Source organism: Nymphalis io, chromosome 13 (assembly GCF_905147045.1).
Source record: "Nymphalis io chromosome 13, ilAglIoxx1.1, whole genome shotgun sequence".
NCBI classification, from domain to species: domain Eukaryota; kingdom Metazoa; phylum Arthropoda; class Insecta; order Lepidoptera; family Nymphalidae; genus Nymphalis; species Nymphalis io.
The window spans coordinates 8,798,060-8,818,714 of NC_065900.1; the positions used below are offsets into that span (position 1 = coordinate 8,798,060).

Here is a 20,655-nt window from a genome sequence, read left to right on the forward strand (position 1 = left end):
TCTATTAATTTTCGGTTTATTTGATAATCAGCCCGAGTAAAGCACATCAATTACTCAGTAGTCTTACGTTATAGTATTTATGATCCATTAAATATTTTCGCCACCTCTGTCTGTTTTATTTACGGATTTCTTGTAATCAAATTACAATCTTCTGTTTCTTTGAAATATTGTAGTTGTAATTGCGGTAGGTATTCATTAAAATTCATACCTAAGCACATAAACTACAGTAGGTACGCAAGGGCAGCGGCCTGGGCGCGCCTCGTTAGACCGTGCTCCTCCCCTCTACTCTTCCTTGCGCTCGCGCACCCGTTTGTTTTAACCTCCGCGACATTTCCATTGCTAGCTCGGAAAATGGACTTTTAAGGAGTCCGGCAGAGTTAGAGATTATCTTTATTGTGTGTTAATAAGTTACCATTTCCTATTTCTCATGTATGCGTCTACTTAGTATCTAAAAATCTTATTTTTTCTGTATAACCTGCTTATTTCTAATTCTAATGATACACTATAGTAGTTTATTATTATTGTAGATACGTATATTAAATAAAACGCAGATATTTTAATAAAACATGTTTAATTCTTGATAATATGAAATGTTGTGCGAGAAAGCGCTACACAAACACAATCGTTTTACCATACAAGGCGTTGCACCAGTTACAGATAAATTGGAGGGCTCGTGGGCGATGTGATTTGAATTGAATTAATTATGAGACGCGGAGCATTCGCTCACGAGCTCCTGCAGGAAATGCAAACGAGCGGAGAAAAATTGCGAGAATATATGATATTTTCGCTGCTATTCTATAGAATACGCGCCTTATCTCGATACCGAGTTCAATAAACCATGGGACGCGGCTGCCGCGAGTCTGAATCGCGGACGGTGAATTTATGCGACACAATACGTATACAGGTGTCGTCGAGCTCAGCACCCCTTCAATAAGCCGCCCGATGGGAACTAAATAGGATAGGAACCACGTGAAAATATTCAAGCGTTAGGTAATTTTTGTTTTGTTTATTATTTGAAAGCAAACAATATTCCTAGCATATATATATATTTATACGAAAAAACTTTTCATTTATGAATAATAAAAAAACAGCTTAATCGAAGGCAAGGTAAAGAAGATCAAATTACTTCTGAAAACTTCGTCGTTAACAAGATTCGATCAGTGAACAAAACAGAGTCACTCATAAATCAGTGCTGAATATTTGCAGCGCGTTCGGAATATGAATTATTCGCGGTGATTGTTCTTGCGACCACGTCATGGTTCATACATGAAGCGCGCTCTAGTTTTTTAGTAACTCTGTAGTCGTAAACAAAAGCTATTTCGTAAAATTTTCAAATTTAAGATTGCGATGGATCACTTTTTCAATTAATCTGAGAATATCTTTCTTAAATTCGTGATGTGATCGTTGTCGTCCTCATTTTGCTTATAATTAATTTTATCGTCAGTTAGCGTACTGGCCAAAATTGCTTCTCCAGGAAAGCGGACGTTCGTAGCGCCCGAGGTTCTCTTCGAAAGATAACCTGAATATGTTTGGGCGAATTTTTCGAAACTTTTTATCAATCGGTAGCCTGGCCGGTAATTGGCAGAGCGGGCGAGGCGGTGAGGCATAATTGACGGTGCTATCATTCTGAACTACTCTGTTCGGACATTCGGGGAAACTCTTAATTGGTCCACCTTTGTTGACGTTCAATATCACCGCTCCGATAATAACGCAACAATTATTAACAGATCGTTGCTTTTAATTAGTCACTGAGCTTGAACTTATTACGCTCAATATTTGATCAATTCAATGATTAAGTATAACGTTCTCTTAAAGTTATTGAAGGATTTTTCTCTTTAACTTGTAGAGGATCCTAAATATTAAAGTAAATTTATAAATAATATTTAACTTGCCATTTGATATAAGGATAATAATAAAATATCTTACCTTTCCTAAGATATATAACATTTTAATCTCTTAAAAATTTACGATTAGAAAAGCTTTGTTTGATTAAGCTCTTGCCAATAAATGAGTTAAAATTTCAAACGCTTGATACTTTTTCGGCGCTTAAATTACGATAATTTATTTTGATAAATGATCGTGAACAATCTCGACTAATAAGGTATTGTCAAGAAGTCCTCCTAAGTCACTAGAAGAAGTAGATTTCTTATTGGTTCATAATTAAAGAGTCCTGAAGGTGACCGTCTATTCTGAAGACGAATAAAAACCAAGCATTCGTTGAATACTAACGAAAGCAGCTTCACTGAATTTCTTCAACGAAAAAGTTCCCGAATGATAGGTACTTATCAAGTGTTTGAAATGACACAACCGGATTCCATCCCTTTCAACATCTACTTTTTTCCAAACGGGAAATAAAACTGACGAATTTCTCAATAAAAGGGAGATGACCGGCGAGTTGTCACGTACTAGGGGCAGAGTGGATATTTGGAGCGGTGCAGCAAAAACTATTCAGAGGCCATTATTATGGCATTTTTGTCGTCTGACAGGGCTGCGTGGTCGCGGCCATTACGGCGCGGTGGAGAGGAGGGTTGGAGTGGCGGGGGAAAGTATTCGCGGCCCCGTCCCCCGCTACTCACCCCGTCCCGCGCTCGCCGCGCACCCGCCATCCATCTTCGATATGCACATAAAGCGAACCGGACCCGTAACGGCAGACCCACATTCCCACTGCTCTTAAATTTATTTATCTCTTTATTAATTCTCGACTTGAATTTTAATGTTTGTGAAATTCGTCTTTGAATATTTTCGATTTAGTCCGACAATTTTATTGAATGTTTATTCATGTCCGAGATAAGAACTTCATTAGATTGTCAGCTATCTGCATCATAAATAAGGTTTTAGAAAATGATTAAAAATGTTGTTATTAACGCCTGCATATAACCTAGATCTGTAAAGGTGTTCATTTAAATTAAAAACAGAAACACCTCATTACGTCCGTACAAATAAGGATAGTTTAGTTTTTTATTATTTAAAATTTATTACTGTGCATTACACATGCTACTGATGCAGTAAGATTGTTTTTTTTTTTAAAGTATCTTATAGGAATATCTTTTTTTATATATAACCAAAAAATACTTAGTTGACGTAGTAGATAAGGGAATGCTATTATCACGTTTTTTTTTAATAATAAAAACACAAAGTGAAACAATTAAAGTCAGCTGTTTACAATAGAATCGATAGGGTTGCCTCATAAAGCATGGTGAAGGCTTGCGTGGAACCCCTTAACGAAGTACGCTGCCGATATCGGAGTGGACATGTTGCCTTCAAGGGACACTTTAATTAATGTAAGTCGGTTGACTTGTCTGTCGTTTTATTTGCCTGAACGTATTAACATACCTACAATACGTACATTATATTATTTCTGCTAGATATATAATTCCACAGTACCAAAATAATTCTTTTGAAATAAAATAATACGCATTTTGTTATTTACTAAATACCTGTGCACTGAACACGATGACTTAATGAGTAATGGTAATTTTTTTATTTAATATGCACATTTATTTTTATCTTTAGATAAGTTAAGATTATTTAACAATAGAGATTTTATTTATTCTAAAGACTAATAAATGACGAAATATTTAAAATCAAAATTAAGACTATTATATGAACAAAACTTCTGAAGAATAAAAATACTTTTACAAAGGTTTAATAAATTATCTCAATATTCAAGTCGATGAAGTTACGTATACAAATTGTTTTTCATTTAGTAATATATCTATATCTTATACGTTATGTTATTTATTTATAATTTTAAATAATGACAAGCAGAATGTACTTTGGTACCTAAAGAAACAAGATTAAGTGAACTTTTAACTTAGTGTAGAGCAATAAAATACTTACAGATAATAAATTTCATTGTCTTTACGTCAATTATTATATATATCGTGGGGAATATTCATTAAAGTTATAATTTCACATCTAACATAGCCTTAGGCTAGTGGCCACGAGGGACCGCGACAGATGACTCGGTCTGTATATTTGCAACTAATGTGTAGCGTTGCAATATTGTGTTAACCGTCTGTCTTACTTTGCTTATAAATAACTAATATGTTGCAAGGTCTTGGTGTATTTCGCAATTATAATTATATTTTATAACTATAAAATATATTGAATAAAATGAATAAGTACAATTATTTGTTTATTCGAAAATATCTGTAGTAACAAAATATGTATAAAAGCACCTACCAAAGGTTTTAATAAGTTGAAATTTATCCGATATAAGATCTCACATGTGATTTATGTAAAACATTACGGATTATATAACACAATGTACACATTCGGAAAATTTAAATATGAGAGAGAAATGAGAATCACCTTAGATCACCTTCGCTCCATATTCTACGGTATTTCACAAACGCAGAATTCCGAAAGTAGGTACTCATTTACGTAACATATGTCTTGTCTATAACAATTGTTTTTCTTCTCTTAATATATTAAGTTTTGAAGAATCTTCTTTCCATGATAAATTACGAAGTATATTGTTGGATAAAATACATTTTTCTTTTTTACTGAAAATTTCAGTGTGTTCATGCGCGAACGAACTACTTATGTAGCGGTTACAGTTTTATATTAAAATTTGTCGTATGTGCTAGTGAGTAATGTTAGAGAATTAAGTTTTTAAACACTATTTAAGTGTAGTTTTATAGGTATGTCATTATTATACATTCCGTAATAAATAAAAGAAGTATGAATGTAGACAAGCTTATAACTCTTTCGCGGAAAAATAAAGTCTTTAATATAAATATGATTTTGCAAATAAAAGTTATAATGATGTAATAAATTAAAGATTTTGTCATTTCGGCTTCTGTTAGTCTCAAAAACGGGGAAATATATAGGCTTCATGCATGCACGATCCGAACTTCGAACTGTAACCCACGAGTCAAGTCATAAGTCCCAATGACAATCAATGAACACTGACATTTGTGTATCGAGTTATTTATGCCTAAATGCTAGTCAAATGTTCGTTAAATATATGACTCGACTTAAAACTTTCCAATTTTAAGGTTACAAAAGGCAATAACTATATTTCTTAACTGGCTACCTGTCCTGACTTCACACAAGTAATATAAGTATTTTCTCCCGTGCTATTTTTTAATCAATAGATGTAAACAATCAAACATTTATTTGGATTTTACAAATCTCCTGTAAAGTTTTTTTGTCGGTGTCTATTATAGTTTTGGCAGCGTTCGCACTCGATCGACATTTTTCTTTACGTCAGCATAATAAGCAATATGTAAATCTCGAAAGAATATAAATAAAAAATCAAATTTTTGATTACTATTTTCATAAGATATTTTTAATTTATAAAGATATTCAACTGTTTTGCAAAATCTCTCGAATTTATTTTATTATATTTAATTTTTTTATTTGATTTACGCGATTCAACAATATATTTAGATTTTGCTTCCGTTAGAACACAATCAGGAATACCTAACATCTATAGGCAAGGACCTATCACGATCAGGTTAGTGTAATTTGCAATTGCGTCTTTGTGTTAATTGATCCCGCCGTGTTGGTTTCGATAATTGACAATAAATTGTTACGCACATTAATCTGTACATCAAATTACCTCTTCGTAACGGCTAATAAAGGCTAATATTCCATGGTATTATAACTTCCTTTGACGCATAAATTTACTACAGACAAGGTGTGCTCTCTTTATAAAAAAAAATCTTAATATGGCAACTTAAATGAACATTATTTCCACACATTCGTCAAAACACGACGTACACTTAACTTGTTACCTACTTCTCGAGACAGTCGTCTTGCAAACATACATCTAAACACGCTTAAGAACGTGAGGAACGCACTAATTAACGTTCAACGTGAAACTTTGTCGTGTAGCCTCACCAGGCCAACTTGATCTGCTGGCTCATGATACATATTCCCCTTTTAGTCCCATTCGTTATAAGTAAGAAAGGACGGGAAGGTCTCATTAAACTGGAGATCTCGTAATTGCGTGTCTAACGTTCCCTACACGTAACATGGCCTTTTATTAGGTGGAAATTCTGTATATGGTACTAAATTCAGGCTTCGGGTGCGAGTTATGAAGTTGGAAAGGGCGAACTTAATGTGGTCATCAAAACATTTTTTTATAGTGTCAAAGACCATCATAGTTTATATTGTATGATTCAAAAACAGTAATAATAAAATATGGAAAATGTCAATTTAAATTGTATGCAATTCTGTTTTAAATCGCTTGTTTTTAATTCCGTTTTTATTTGGTCGACAAAATTTATGTTCCGCCCGAATCGTAGATTTATGCACCGCGTATCTAGCTCAATGAGGCTTGATATAGTTGATGCATTATTGTCATGTTACTAGACAATCGTAAATGTCTGCATTACATGCGGCTATTGTTTACGATCCTTTAACGCCTTGCTCGCATTATACATTCAAAAGAGGTATATAAATGGTTACTGTTTTTATTGAAAAAGTTAGCGTGTAAACGAAATGAATATTTTAGCTGATTGTTTTACGGAGTTAAGTTTTCAATGATATTTAAAAATAAAATATTTCAATTGTAGAATAATTAAAATATAATTATTTATACCAATATATAACCTACACGTTTCGATCACAAAAACTGACTGGACCTCATTTTGTTATTGTCTGCATAACGACGTAATTGGAATGAATGTGTAATCATTGCTACAGTACGTGTAAAGAAAAGCACAAACAAACATTCTGCTGTGACTTGTTTCTTATGGAGATGCATACATACTTGTTTCCTCAGCATTGTTCACTAACAAGCTAACCTAACCGCGCCTTAACACGACATCGCAACTTGCACTTGAATAAATTCTCATGTTATCCTCCAATAAATGGATTATTTGAATACTAAACTATTAAGTATTAGTAAAATACTTTAAATTTATTTAATTAATTTATTTATTTAACAGTTGTTGCACAAAATATAAATAAGATGAGTGAAGTAGGAAACAATCAAAGAAAAATAAAAATAAAAATGTTGCGCAAAGGCGGTCTTATCCCTTATATCTATAAATTTAATATCATATTAACCCTTAATACTATGATATTAAGCTCAGAGTCATGTTTGTAAATACCTCTTACTTATTCTTTTAGCGCTAAACAGATGTGCCAAAAGTCACGAAAATAACTACGGGAAAGGACAAAACCACTAGACCCCCTTGACATGGGGGTTAAATCTGTTGCAATGCGTTGTTGAGGAAACTACTTTGTCATTGGTTAGTTTACAGCCAGAGTTATTACATCCCACATTATAGGAGTCAGGGTTACAGCTTCTTGCAATATCCATCCCATATTCCAATTCGGTTTGAAGAGTGAGTGAGCCAGTGTAGCTACAGCACTAGGGACATAACATCTTATTTTGCAAGTTTGGTGGCGCATCGGCGATGGAAACATTTCTATTGGTGCCAATATCTATGGGCGGTGGTGACCACTTAACATCAAGTGGCCCATCTGCCCGTCCACCTAACTATATTATAAAAAAGTTAAATAGTTAATATTATACATGCTTAGCACATTTCTTTCAACTTCCTTAACTCTTTGAAAGAAATAACTGTCAATAACATTATGTGATACGTAAAGGGCCCACCCCACGCTGAGCCGTTTTAGAAACAACTAACTTTACGCAGGATACAATTTTATTTCTGACAATAGACAATATCGAATTTTAGAAAGCTGACCGTTCGTTGCGCAACTTTCTCCCTTTATCTTAAACACAAAGGTAAGCAACTTTAAATGTACAGTTGTAAGTTTTTTATGATCGGTTATAAAAAATCGAACGCACTCTTTACAATTAAAATCTCCTCCAAAAATACTAATATTTTCTTTCAAGCTTGTTATTTATAACTTCTTAGAAAACAACATTAATTCAATTTTATTGGTTTTATTGCAATACTCATTGAGTTAAGATAAATGACTTATGGAAATAGCTATTGTCAGTTACAAATGCGATTACAATCAACAGAATGCATTAGCGTTAAAATATATGTGATTAAAATTTATCAGCATCCAGTAACGTTTGTAAACATTTTCTTTATAAAATAGATAATACCACATTTTTACCACTTAAACGATGTAATATTTCATTAATAAAATTATACCAATAACATGCTCTACGTTTTAATTAGTTTAGTAGTCATATAATAAATTTAGTAACATAATGAAACGGAACTGATTTACATATCAATATTTATATAATTTTCATTAATTAGCACAATAGAATATAGATCGAACAGATACGTATCTAGGCGCATAGTTAGGTATTAAATTGTGCCGGAACGACGTTTACGAGCATATTGGCGCCATACAGGGTGCAACATGCTAAGGCTATCAGTTACCCCGTCGGCTAATTCACTGTGACAAATTAACAGCTAAATTTAACCCTCGAGTTTAATACCTACTTACCTATACGAAATATCTGTTAATATACACTATCAACAGATATTTCGTATCTCAATGTTATAATATATTACAAATATGCTAATTTCAATTGGTATTGTAATATCGAACCTATTTGGTATTTTTATTATCTGTTTTCGTTTTATTAATTTGACAGGCTGTCTATTATCTGTATCTAAGTTATGTATGAAGTCAGGTTTAAACGTGATAAACTATTACTATTTTATTCGAATAGTGACGGGTATAGTTTCCACGGATATACCTATGTATTTTTGAAATAATTTTAGACTAATTAAATTTTCTCTTGTGTATAAAGTATAGGATTAATGATAAAATTCAAGAAAAAAATTCTCAATTTCAAAAACAGAATTTATTAGCCTTGTGTATTCAAGACAAATTCGTTTTTATTAACATAAAAAAGTATGATGCTGCTTCGGAAAACTGCAATAAAATTAAGTCATAGAAGAGAAGGGCTTAAAGTTCGCTGCATTGCTATTGTTCTTACTACGATACCATATAAAGGAGCCCTATATGTCTCTTTATACATATGTATAAGACTTACGGGAATAGAACAGATATTGCGACAGAGCGAGATGTAGTGGGGAAGCATGTTTTGTATTCCGACTAAACTGGATGCAGAATACGAGATCTATTTGTAGGTAGATATGGAAGTTGCCTTACTAGTGATGTATGGGGAGTTAAGATCGAGCTGGGACTACCTACCGGTTTCTGGAGGAAAACTTAGATTTAGGCTCTAGTTTTCAACGAAAAATCTCACAATAGTGATTTTGTTTCGACCAAATTTATCCTTGTATTGATAAAAATTATTAATTATATTGAGACACAAATTGTATTAATAGAAGATTAAAAAGTTTTTTAATACCTAAAATGATATAATCTCAAGTACACTATAAGAAAATATCATGGAAAATATATTTTTTAAACTATTGTCTATTTTGCAGCTTAATACCTAATATCTTTGCGCAATGATTTAAGCAGGATTAAAAAAATGAGCAATCTCTAACGAATTATTTTTACAACCTTTAAAGTTGTTTGCATATTAAGTATGAGGGCGGCGTGTAGACGAGACGTTGGTTATGAGTTACAGTCCTCACCCGCGCCATTTATCTCTGCCTGGTCCAATGTAACCTAGATACTTAGCCATGTCGGAATATGCTATACGACGTACAAGACATCTGTTGTCGATGACATGTCTACACATATATAAAACTGTAACGGGACTATCTGTACATGAAATAATATTAAGAAAATGTTAATGGTATTACATTGTCGGATTGGGATTGATGCAAGCATTACTAGATGGATTTTAAAGTTTCCGATGTATGTAAATATGATAATTAAATATTTATATCGAGAAATAAAATGGCTTCTAGCCAAAAAAATCGTAGCTCAACGCAATGATCGTCGTGGTGTTTGAATCTCGATTTGTAATAAAAATACTCTTATAAAATTCTAATAGAACTACTTGGGTGTAATATTGCATCAAATATAGAGTTATAATTTGGCTTTATTAGAAAGATTATATGATTGATATATGTTTTGTGAACGTAAAATTTACTGGTAGATGTATATGTGTATTCATACATAAATTCATACATAGGTTCTTACTATAGGGACTTACTATTTGTCCCTAGCAAATAGGTACTTTACTTATGAACTATGTTAATCACTCTTTAAAATTGAAAATATAGTGTTATGATGATAATTTAGGTTAACTTAATTTGATTTTTAACAACATCATCCCCTTCAAATTAACGTCGCCCTCGGGTAATTTGGCGTCATAACGTTGTTTTAAATTATTTTATGTTGTCTTTCTTTTATAAAGCGAAATTGTGATATTCTTGTAACAAACGAACTAGAAAATTTAATACCAGACTTTTAAAAGATTCAAAATTATATCACACCAATTATTTAATCTAAAACTTATGTTGAGATTCCTTCGAAATCATAAGTTATCTTATATTCGATTTCCTTCCATTGTTATGTACGAGTAGATACTGAACTTGACGGACTTGAAGCGTCCCAAGTGAAAGTGACTATAGATTTTTCTTTTCGGAAAAAGTTTCTGATCTTGTTACGAATATGCGACGTCTGTTCCTAACAATAAAATTCAATATATACTGCTATATATACTTTCAACGAGATATTTCAAGAATGATGATAGAAATTTTTTTCTTAGGTACCTAATCAGCGGATCTATGAATACATTGTAGTCAGCTAGTACGCTATCATGATTGAGGACATACAGACGATCATACTTAACTGATCTTAGAAGCCATTGTAAGAAGCGCACGGCATTTATTTTTGATTTTACTTCTCGATTTTATTGTCGGTACAAAGAAATATTCTAAAACAGGTTATTGCATAAACTATTATTTATACAGTAATTCGTGGATGTCATAAATATTCATATGTGTTTGTAGTATTTATAATATAAGAAACACTTACCAACACATACACGATAAAATTGGTCGTATTTTGTCCAAAAATATGGGCTAATTCAAACCACACGCGATACTAGTTATTCGCCATTAAAAGTTAAGTTACCTTTTTATTCACACGTCGTTAATAAAGTTTATAGCTCACATATATAATATCACTGTGTTATTAAAATTTGAATTACCTACCTTTTTGGTCAGTTATAAGTGAGATTAAATTAATTGATACGAAATAAATTATAAATACTTTAAGTACTTTTATCACTTCTATAATATTTAATTTTATTTATATTCTTCAACGTTTAATTTAGTAGATAAATATATAAGTTCTTAAGTAGTATTTTGTTTTTCTTTTGAAGAGATCTCCATGATTTACTATCATGTCCATAAGAGAATGAAAGACAATGAAACAAACATCGTATGTAGGAGGGCTCGCGCCGCGCATAATCGATACCGCGATGTAAAATAGCAACATACGCATGTATCATGTTATTCAAGAGTTGAACGCAAACCGTAAACAAATCAGTCAACTACGCAATCCAACAGCTAGACATCTGACTGATATAAAGAGTCGCAAAACTAAAAAATAGCTTTGTTTGCTAACAAATTTCGCTTGTTTGCCCGCTTTCCGCGGAGCGGTGTTATTCGCATAAATCGAGTGAAAAAGCCAAATTGCAGCGATAGCTCACTGGTCTCAACGAAAAAAACGCGATGTACCAAAAACAAATATTGCACGAGCACATGTTGTTTAGTTTTATTTTATAGCTTTATTCTTTTGACGTGATGAAATATTACCTACGCATTCACAATTACGGAAATTTATATCATTGTAAACAATGATGTGCGTTATGTAAAAGTTTTTTTATTTTAAATATAGGATACATTTCTTTTTAAGCGACGTTATTAAATAAGAAATATATAATATGGTGATAAGTTTTACATGTAAAAAAAATATCTTACGGGCCGACATAAATTCGCCTTAGTGATACAATTTCGTTCAACACTGAACCATCGTATTAATCCCTCAAAGCTTTGCAGCAGAGAAAGCGCTGATAAACTGCAAAACTAATGCCGCGGGATTGCATTACGATGCAAACTTTTTCAGTAACGGCGCGCGAAAATCGAACAAAAAGAATGGGAATATATCGGCTAGTTTTTTACGTTACGATGCGACATACTATCTGATAATGATTCTGGATTTTCGTTTAGCAAAAAACATCTCTATTCACATAGACATGAATAAGTAATTTCATATTGCGATAGTTTATAACGTTCATAACATATTGTATGTGAGCGAATGAACGGCTCCTTATTTTATATTTTGGCAATATTGTTGAGGGAACTTGAGCGAAATGTATAGTAATGTATATGTACAAATATAGAACGGGATTCTCTTATGATGATTTAGTGTTGCGCGCGACAGTGCTGGATGGATTTACCGCCGTATGAACGGATTATGTGGGCGAGTGCAAACACGGGGCAGTGGACGCCATATTGTGATTTATTGCGGACTTTTGATTCGCAGCTTTATTGCCGCTTACTACGAGGGACGAATTTGAAAGAGCACGGTGCATTGCTATTTTTTCGCATTTTAGTCACGAATTCTGTCTTACTGCTTTATTTTAGGAACATATGAGTCAATATATATAAATATACCGTACGTTATGAAATATATTCTAATCTGTAAAACATTGCAAATTGATTTTTGCGATGAAATTTTAAATATATTTTCTAAGATTTAATTTTGTGAAATTTTTTGGGAATATGTTTACATAAATGAAAATGATCCAAAATTAATCATAATATTGTGTGTGTATTACGAGAAGAACGTCATGATAAATCGCAATAACTCCGCCACAACCACGGCAGCATATTTGTTAATAAACCTGGGAAAACTTCCAATGTTTCCCCCTTACAATTTTTCTTTTCCGAGATAAATAAGATAAGCAATAAATCATAAGCGCCCATTTCCTCGCTACAAAACAACGGACAGCGAAGGGAGGCTGGAAAATTATGACAAATCATGCATTAAACATAGAGAATAAATGTTTTCTTATCACGTATCTATTCCTGTTTGTATTAGTTTTCCTTTATCTTTATTGACACAGGTTTCTGAGGGAACGTTTTATTGGTTGTTTTAGCGTGACTGCCGATTGCGGACAATTGCTATATCATAAAGAATCATATTTGCTTTTCTTTTTGTTCCGAAGATCATTCAATCAGATTTCTATAGTTTTATTCATTGGTTGTTAGTATGATTAAATTGATTAGGTATTATTTCGATAGCATTTTGTTATCGTGAGGTATATGTGATATATATTTTATAAAGCCCGTACAAATCTTAAAATTAAATACTTGAAACGAACCCTTTTGTATATGACTGAAATAAATCTCGAATGAAACTGTGATGTCTTAACGTAGTATTCAGACTGCAAATCTAGAATATTTATTTCGAATGCAGACAAAATCTCCGCGAAATCCCTGTTTCAGCGAAACTTGCATTTAGGCATTATGCACATAGTAGGTACTTAAGCGAATTTATCTTCTGTACTTACTGAGACGTACTATATCGTATATAATATCGTTAATATGCTTTCTTACGCTACCTTCTTCGTACATATTATAAGTATAATACATTTCATTAAGTAATTGTTTTCATAAAACTAATTAGGTATAGGATCATTTTGCTACATAGTATATACCTAATTAGTTCTTCGCCATGTATAATTCGTTTATAATTTTATAACTAATATTATTATTATATTTTTTTATAACTGTTATATTATAACTATATTTATTTTTACTGATTGTATCTAAAGCGTAATAAAAAGGTTTAAAGTTAGCACCCTCAAAGCCGCGGTTTCTTTGTGAAACTTTAAAACTTTCTTCAAACGACGTTACCGAAGCTCTAAATACGCCTTCCTTCCAACTGACTCGTAGTTTAAAATTTTCAAGAGATTTCGAGATTCCAAGTTTGTGAATACCAAATGCAAGCTATCGGTTACAGTTAAATCTATTAGGTAAGCTATATTCATTTATATTTTCTATCTATTTATCTACCAATCTATATCACTTTCGAATATCATTCCGCTATCAATAATAAACATAATACATTAAACTCTGAAAGATATCCCAGTATCATATTACGAAACAGTCTGAATATGAAATTTATAGCACATATTTCGCACGTATTCATTTATAAATAAGAAAATGGTATTCAAAAGCAAACCGCAGTGCTAATATAATTGGCTTGTGTCAACAATCTTTTTGCAGCAATTTCATATAAAAGGCTATCAATATAATGAGCCACGGAGCACAGCAAGTTGCAAGTCGGTATTATTTCTACTGATATTTTATTATATTCGACCGAGTACGGTTAGCAGGAACAGTCACGATGCACTAAGTTCACATTGAGAACTTTATAATCTGCATTCTTCAAGCAGATAAAATTACATTAACAAATGGATTTTGCATAGTACCCAGGTATACGTTATACAGTGAAAAGACATAGATAAATTTAACATGTTGTATATAATTACATTAATTATAAGTAATTATACATTCATTAATAAATAATTAAAATGATTATCTTAAACCGATATAATTAATTCAAAATAGGGTGAATCCATTAAAAAATGACCTAGGCAAGATAAATTTTGCTGCCACTACTGTAATAACATAAAATCAAGTAAGATTACTATCGGAATGTTATGATTCCCTTTCATGTACCTACATAGGTTAAATCGCAAATTGTTGGTTCAGTTAATCGGACACTTTAGTAGTACGGACGTCTCACGTACTGTTCCGTTTATGGAAAATAATGTTCCTTAATGTCTTAACATAAGGGTGAAATTGCGGCTCGTGACATTTTATGATTTGTATCGTCGATGGTTACGTGGATGTAGGCAGAGTCGCCCGCCTACTTTGCGGTCTGCAATCAAAGTTGTTACCGCACCGATAAAGTTTAGCGATTTGCGGACTACGTAAAGACAATGTTTTTCATCTAGGAATCGAAGAAATTACACGATTTGTGATATATTGTTTACGAAGTTCTTTCGGAATCTGCTGATCTGAAAACCATTTCTTATTTAATTTTTATAAATACAAAACATTCTATCATAATAGAAAACAAAATAGGCACAAATCGTAAAAAATAAAAATAACACTAAATCATGCAATCGTTCAAGTGTGGCGTTTTTATTGTTATTATAAATTTTAAATTATAAAAGGATATAATATTTTGACTTTAGCAGCTAATATAAAATACAAAAAAATGTTTCTTCGCATTCGATGTAGCGCTATAATTTTACACTTCCAGAACAAAGTATCAATTTATCAAAAGCTGTGAAGTCAAGACATGTTTTACGATAAATACCGACCACTTGATATTTTTTGTACACAATGGTCCTACCACTGGTATTGTTACTTCGGATTGTGATTCTGTTACGATATCATGATTCGCGTTAATTCTTTACCTTAAGACAAGACGAACACTAATCCGAACGAAGAATAGCGTGTTGCCATATATCAAAATTTGACAGCTACAAGCTCAGTGCAATATGGCGACCACGCCACCCAATGAGGTACTGCGCCGTCACACGGAGCGCTTCGTACGTTAATCATGGCTGATTTATTAGGGAAGGAGTGACACATTTTATATTCTATTTTCGAAAACCGTAACGAGTTTTTCAAAATGGTCTCCGTTTGAGAGATCGTAACAGCTGCATCTTGTTAGTGTTGTACATATATTTGGTTTTTGTTAAAATTATTTGCGTGGATGAATATAAGTGTATTACTTCAAATGAAATAACATTGCGCCCCCTCGGCAATTTTGAAATGAATTTAGATATCAGTTTCTGTTATTCGAGCGTTATTCAATTTATACGCTGCACGACCTCGTAAATCAAATATCTGCAAGCATTATAGATTTATTGAGTCATTCATTCTGAGTAACGAATACATACATCATATTTATTGACATAGAAAGTCCTTTAAATGTTATCCGCTGAACGCGCTTAACAACATCGATGCACCTTGAAATTGATTTTTAAATTACCCGAAATGACTTTCCCTACACAAAAGAAAGAGTCTAAGGTTTTTCCGTGCCACATACGTCAAGGTTTAGCTTAATCCCAGAGGGACGTTCAATTTTTATTGCATTCGACCCCGACATATAGCCTAATACGGAACCAATATACTGAAAAACGATGTCAAAAGGGTTTACATATTGTTTTGGGGTGCACGTTTGATGCGCTGAATTATTTTATGAAAGTTAATGTTGAATCCGAACATTAAAAAAAAACTTGCATTTCTCGAGTAAAAACATAAAAGGCAGTAATTATTTTAATTTAGTTATACGACCATGATATTTTTATCTTAATTTCGTAACGAATATTAAAATGATTATCTTAACCACCAATGAGCAATTTTCATTTAGAATGTCAGCTTCATTTATAGTCTAGGAGCTTGATTAAAACCAGAAAAAGGGCGTGTTGAAGCCGCTATTTCGGCGTGCAAAAATGTTAAATGCTCTTATAATATATTGTGGCATGTCATCCATCCATCGTAATTATTTTAATAACATTTCGCTTATATGCCTTCAGGGTCACCGTCCAACGGCTTCGTAAATATATTTATAAGTTACAATTTACTCGTTTGTTGCATTTTATTTAATGTTTTTATCATTTACTTGTGAAACAGATGTTCGCCTCTAAATAAACATAACTTATACGTAGAAACATAACATTCGTTTTAAACTTAGGATATATTGATTAATAACGCTATCTTGATATGTCTTATAAATAAATAATTGATCGGTATCAGTTTTATTGTATGTTTAAATACATAATGCGACGTTATCAACAGCATTGAATGAATTAGTAATTAGGTACGTTAAATTATTACTTTTTCAATTAGTCTTACGCTTGTTCACAACCATTTACATATTATTGAATTAACGTTGGATTGTCGATATTTACGTACATATAATATTATCTCTGTTTAATTTGATATTGTTATATCTTCTTACTCACTCTGAATGTACAGTTCATTGCAACCGATTTTAATGATTCCGTTATACGGTCCATGTACAGATTACAAAAAAAGTCGATACCTCATTACAGAAGTTCTTTCATTTTCAACCCTTGATTCAATTATACTTTGCCAATTTAAGTGTACGCGAGTATACTGCATCGGGCACTAATGTTTTATTCATATTGTGTTTTTGAGATAACAAGCAGCCTCTTAAGTCGATACACATCTAGTGGACTGATTGGAACTCCGCTAAGTAGATAGGCGTAATGTTTTACTGTCCTTTCAGAAAATCTATTACAATTAAAATGTGGACACGTCGGTAGCATACTTATGTAACTTACCAACTTTTTGTTTTATGAATGGTCTCGTATGTGATGAGAAATTAATGATTTCAAAAAACAGTGTGAAGGAATTTAAGAATCCCATTTTAATTCTTCTACAATTTCTTATAAGAATGTGTTATGCCTTACTCGATTCAAAAACTATTCTATAAATGAAACAATGTGTTTTTTCTGTTAGCTGTACTAAAATGGTTCTTTAATTGCACTGCGTATCGGTACCGTAAATTCAAGTGAGGTTTTATTTAAATATTAATTACATTTTGTATACAGGTTGATTCCGTACGTTAAAAGGTTATTTAACGACATTAAATATGTGACTTTTACAGTACAATAATTATGAAGTTTTTGATAAAGAAAACTATTTTGTAGACATATGTGCGTGCTTAATGTATATAACAATAAGTATTTGGTAATTAAAAGTGATTGTTCAAAAAAAATAATAATAAAAAGCAATTGACTTTAATAAGTCCACAAATTATTAAATGACAAAATTCAGTCTGATTCAAAATTAAGACTTAAGAGCCGGCTAATAACATGTCCGACCTGTATAACGCATGTAGATTCCAAAAGAGGCGCGGCGGCTATATACTTTGTAATCGCTGAGGTCGATTCCGGACCACCCAAGCGGTAGGTAGCTCCGGCACCACGTATACACATGCTTAGCTTAATATGTAAGCTTTTATATAGTTACATAAGTTCGATTGCACCAAGCCCCGTCGTAACCTTAAATTTTCATACAATTTAATAATTTTCGTTTCAATCTACCAATTTGCGTTATTGGTCAGGAAATCTGGTCGCTTCGTATTTATAATAAGAGAGATTCGGTAAAGAAAGTAAGCGGCCAGTCGATGACTTGAAATTCGTTTCACGTGAAGTTCGTAATGATGGTGATAAGTAACACAATTTTTTACGAAAATAAAACGTATTAAAATGCGTCCTTAAAATTATACCATTAATTATTCAGTCTTTTCGCTATATTTTATTATAACTATTGATAAGAGAATAGTTCCATAGTTAAGAAATAATCAAACGTAATTACTTTGCTGGGTAAATTAAATGAATCAGATTACCGCAACTGATCCAGTGAATACAAGGCCCGGTTACATTTATAACCTGAAAGCGCATGTTCAGCGCAATCGGACGCACTATTTTATCTTAATTCGTCTCATTAAGACTCGCCGGGCAAATATCTACTTTACATAATTTTATCAAAGAAAATTGTGCGCGTGGGTATATTGTCGATTTGATCAGATTTAATGTGGCCATTCTAGAAGATATGCGTGTACGATCGAGGCACGCTTCTGTCGAAATAAATGCTTTTCTAACTATGTCAAACAGTGGTTGCGCCAAGATCAACAGCTTTTGTTTTCGCCAAACCTCTAATGATCTTACAAGTGTGAATAACTACTTCCCGCACATCTCCAACCACATGTTTCTCGCAACAAAAAAAATTCCACTAGTATTCAAAAGACGGCGATTTAGTAATACAAAAGTCGTAAATCACATGGAAAAGTTTTACGAATTAGAAACAATTAAAACATTGAAGCAAACAACAGTTGTTGCGAATGTCCCCAGCGATTGCGGGAACATTGAGAATTACGGGCGGTTTACAGGCTATAGATCTTAGTCCAAAATTCTTTACGACTAATATAACTTGCGCAATCCTTTTGTCGCCCTGCAAGGGGAGAGGAGTGGGGAAGTTGGACAAGTTTCTTTTGTTTGCGACACGTGTTGCAAAACGGGTTGGGCCTGACACTTGTTCAGAGAGTATCTTGGAGACGACTTTAGTCGATTTAAGTGGAATTATTGTCGTCCATCTTAGGTTTGTTGATTAATAACATACAAACATATTGCCGACTTAATATTTTTAGAAATATGGCGCCATATGTTTTAAAATGATAATAATATTATCGCCACTTAAATGTTCTTCACAAATATTGTATATATATGTTTCATTTTAACACGTAATGTGATATCGGTTTGAAGGGCGGTACCCCAGCAACTCGACTCCGGAAACCGATACACAGATGATGTTAAAGATTTGCGGCTTACGGAAATGTTCAGCGTCATTATATACCTATTAAGGTCTTTCACGCATCTTTTTTGCTAGCCACGAGTCCCGTCTCTTAATGAAGTCATTTCTGTCAACTTTATTGCTGTTGTGGCATACGCCGGATTTTGAGAAAAATTTATAAGGCGCAAATTGACACTGAAGTTATACGAGGGCTAATTAGTCGCACATGCGTGAAAAGGATTTTTCAGTTTCGTTAATGGCATCATGAGATTTTTTGTTTTCGCATATATATGAACAGGTTACGTTTTGTGTAAGCAATATCGTTAAGCGTGACCGCGAGCAAATACTTGGTTTTCTCTAATTAATCCGACGCGATAGACTTTTAATTGCTCACAGTTGGAAGTGAAGGCTTATTCGTTAGACTTGAAACAATTTCCGTATTATTGCCAACTTACATTTATAAGTAGGTATATTTAAGTTTCGTTCGATCATTATTTTGTAACAATCAAATGTGTATTATAAAGAATAAAACTTTAGTTAAAACTACCTATGTACTTGTCGCTACAAAACTGGTTGAATCAAGAACTAAGCAACTGGAATAATAAAAGAAAGAAAAGGTCCCTATTTACGTTCCACCCTCAAGTTTCTACGGCTTGGTCAATTAGCGTCACTCAATTAAGCACATCTCCCGTGTAGAGAATTTTTCTTAATTATTAAATAGGTGTAGAGTACTTACTCTCAATAATGAATAAAGAAATAGATGTTCTGTAAGTAGCGTAATGGTTAACTTCTGAATTATTACACTTGTATTTAGTATTTATCATATTCGAATCGTCTTTATTATTAAATAATCCATTAAACTTACTGTAAATTCTATATGATTTCATCCAAAAATGAGAAAATTCGACCACACATGTAGTATCTAGTATATATATACGGTGCAGTACATAATTAAGTATAATATATATAGTATTAAAACTGCTTTTAAATCTATGTTTGATTGCTTACGCCAAAATCTCGATGAAGTTGATAAACTAAACACTTCAAGTCTACTTGAGCTGTTGTTCAATAAAGTGTATAGATAAAGCCGTACATGCACTGTGGCTTTAAAAGCAGCCTCGATCGAAGTACTTGAGATAATTAAGCCATTAAATCGGTTGGCAACCCTTTTACACTGTGAGAAGCGCTGTGCGGGTTCGTTCCAAAATGCTTTTATTTTTGTATCAATTTAAAAAGCAATATGTTATTCGAGTCACTTTAGATGTTTAGACGCTTTTTATTATTAAGTCTCAGGATCTATGCAAATATGCCTAACTCCTAAAATGAATCGTATTTTCCGATTACCAACTACTAATAAATATATTTTTCACTAATATGGCAGTAACATTTTGCTCATAAATTAATAAGTCAACATTTAATC

General features: G+C 32.7%; 1 protein-coding gene across 1 annotated transcript in view; it reads left to right on the plus strand.

Annotated features, from left to right (window-relative positions):
- Positions 1 to 20,655, plus strand: part of LOC126772922 (homeotic protein ultrabithorax) — a 121,089-nt gene that overhangs the window by 69,350 nt on the left and 31,084 nt on the right. The window lies entirely within an intron of this gene.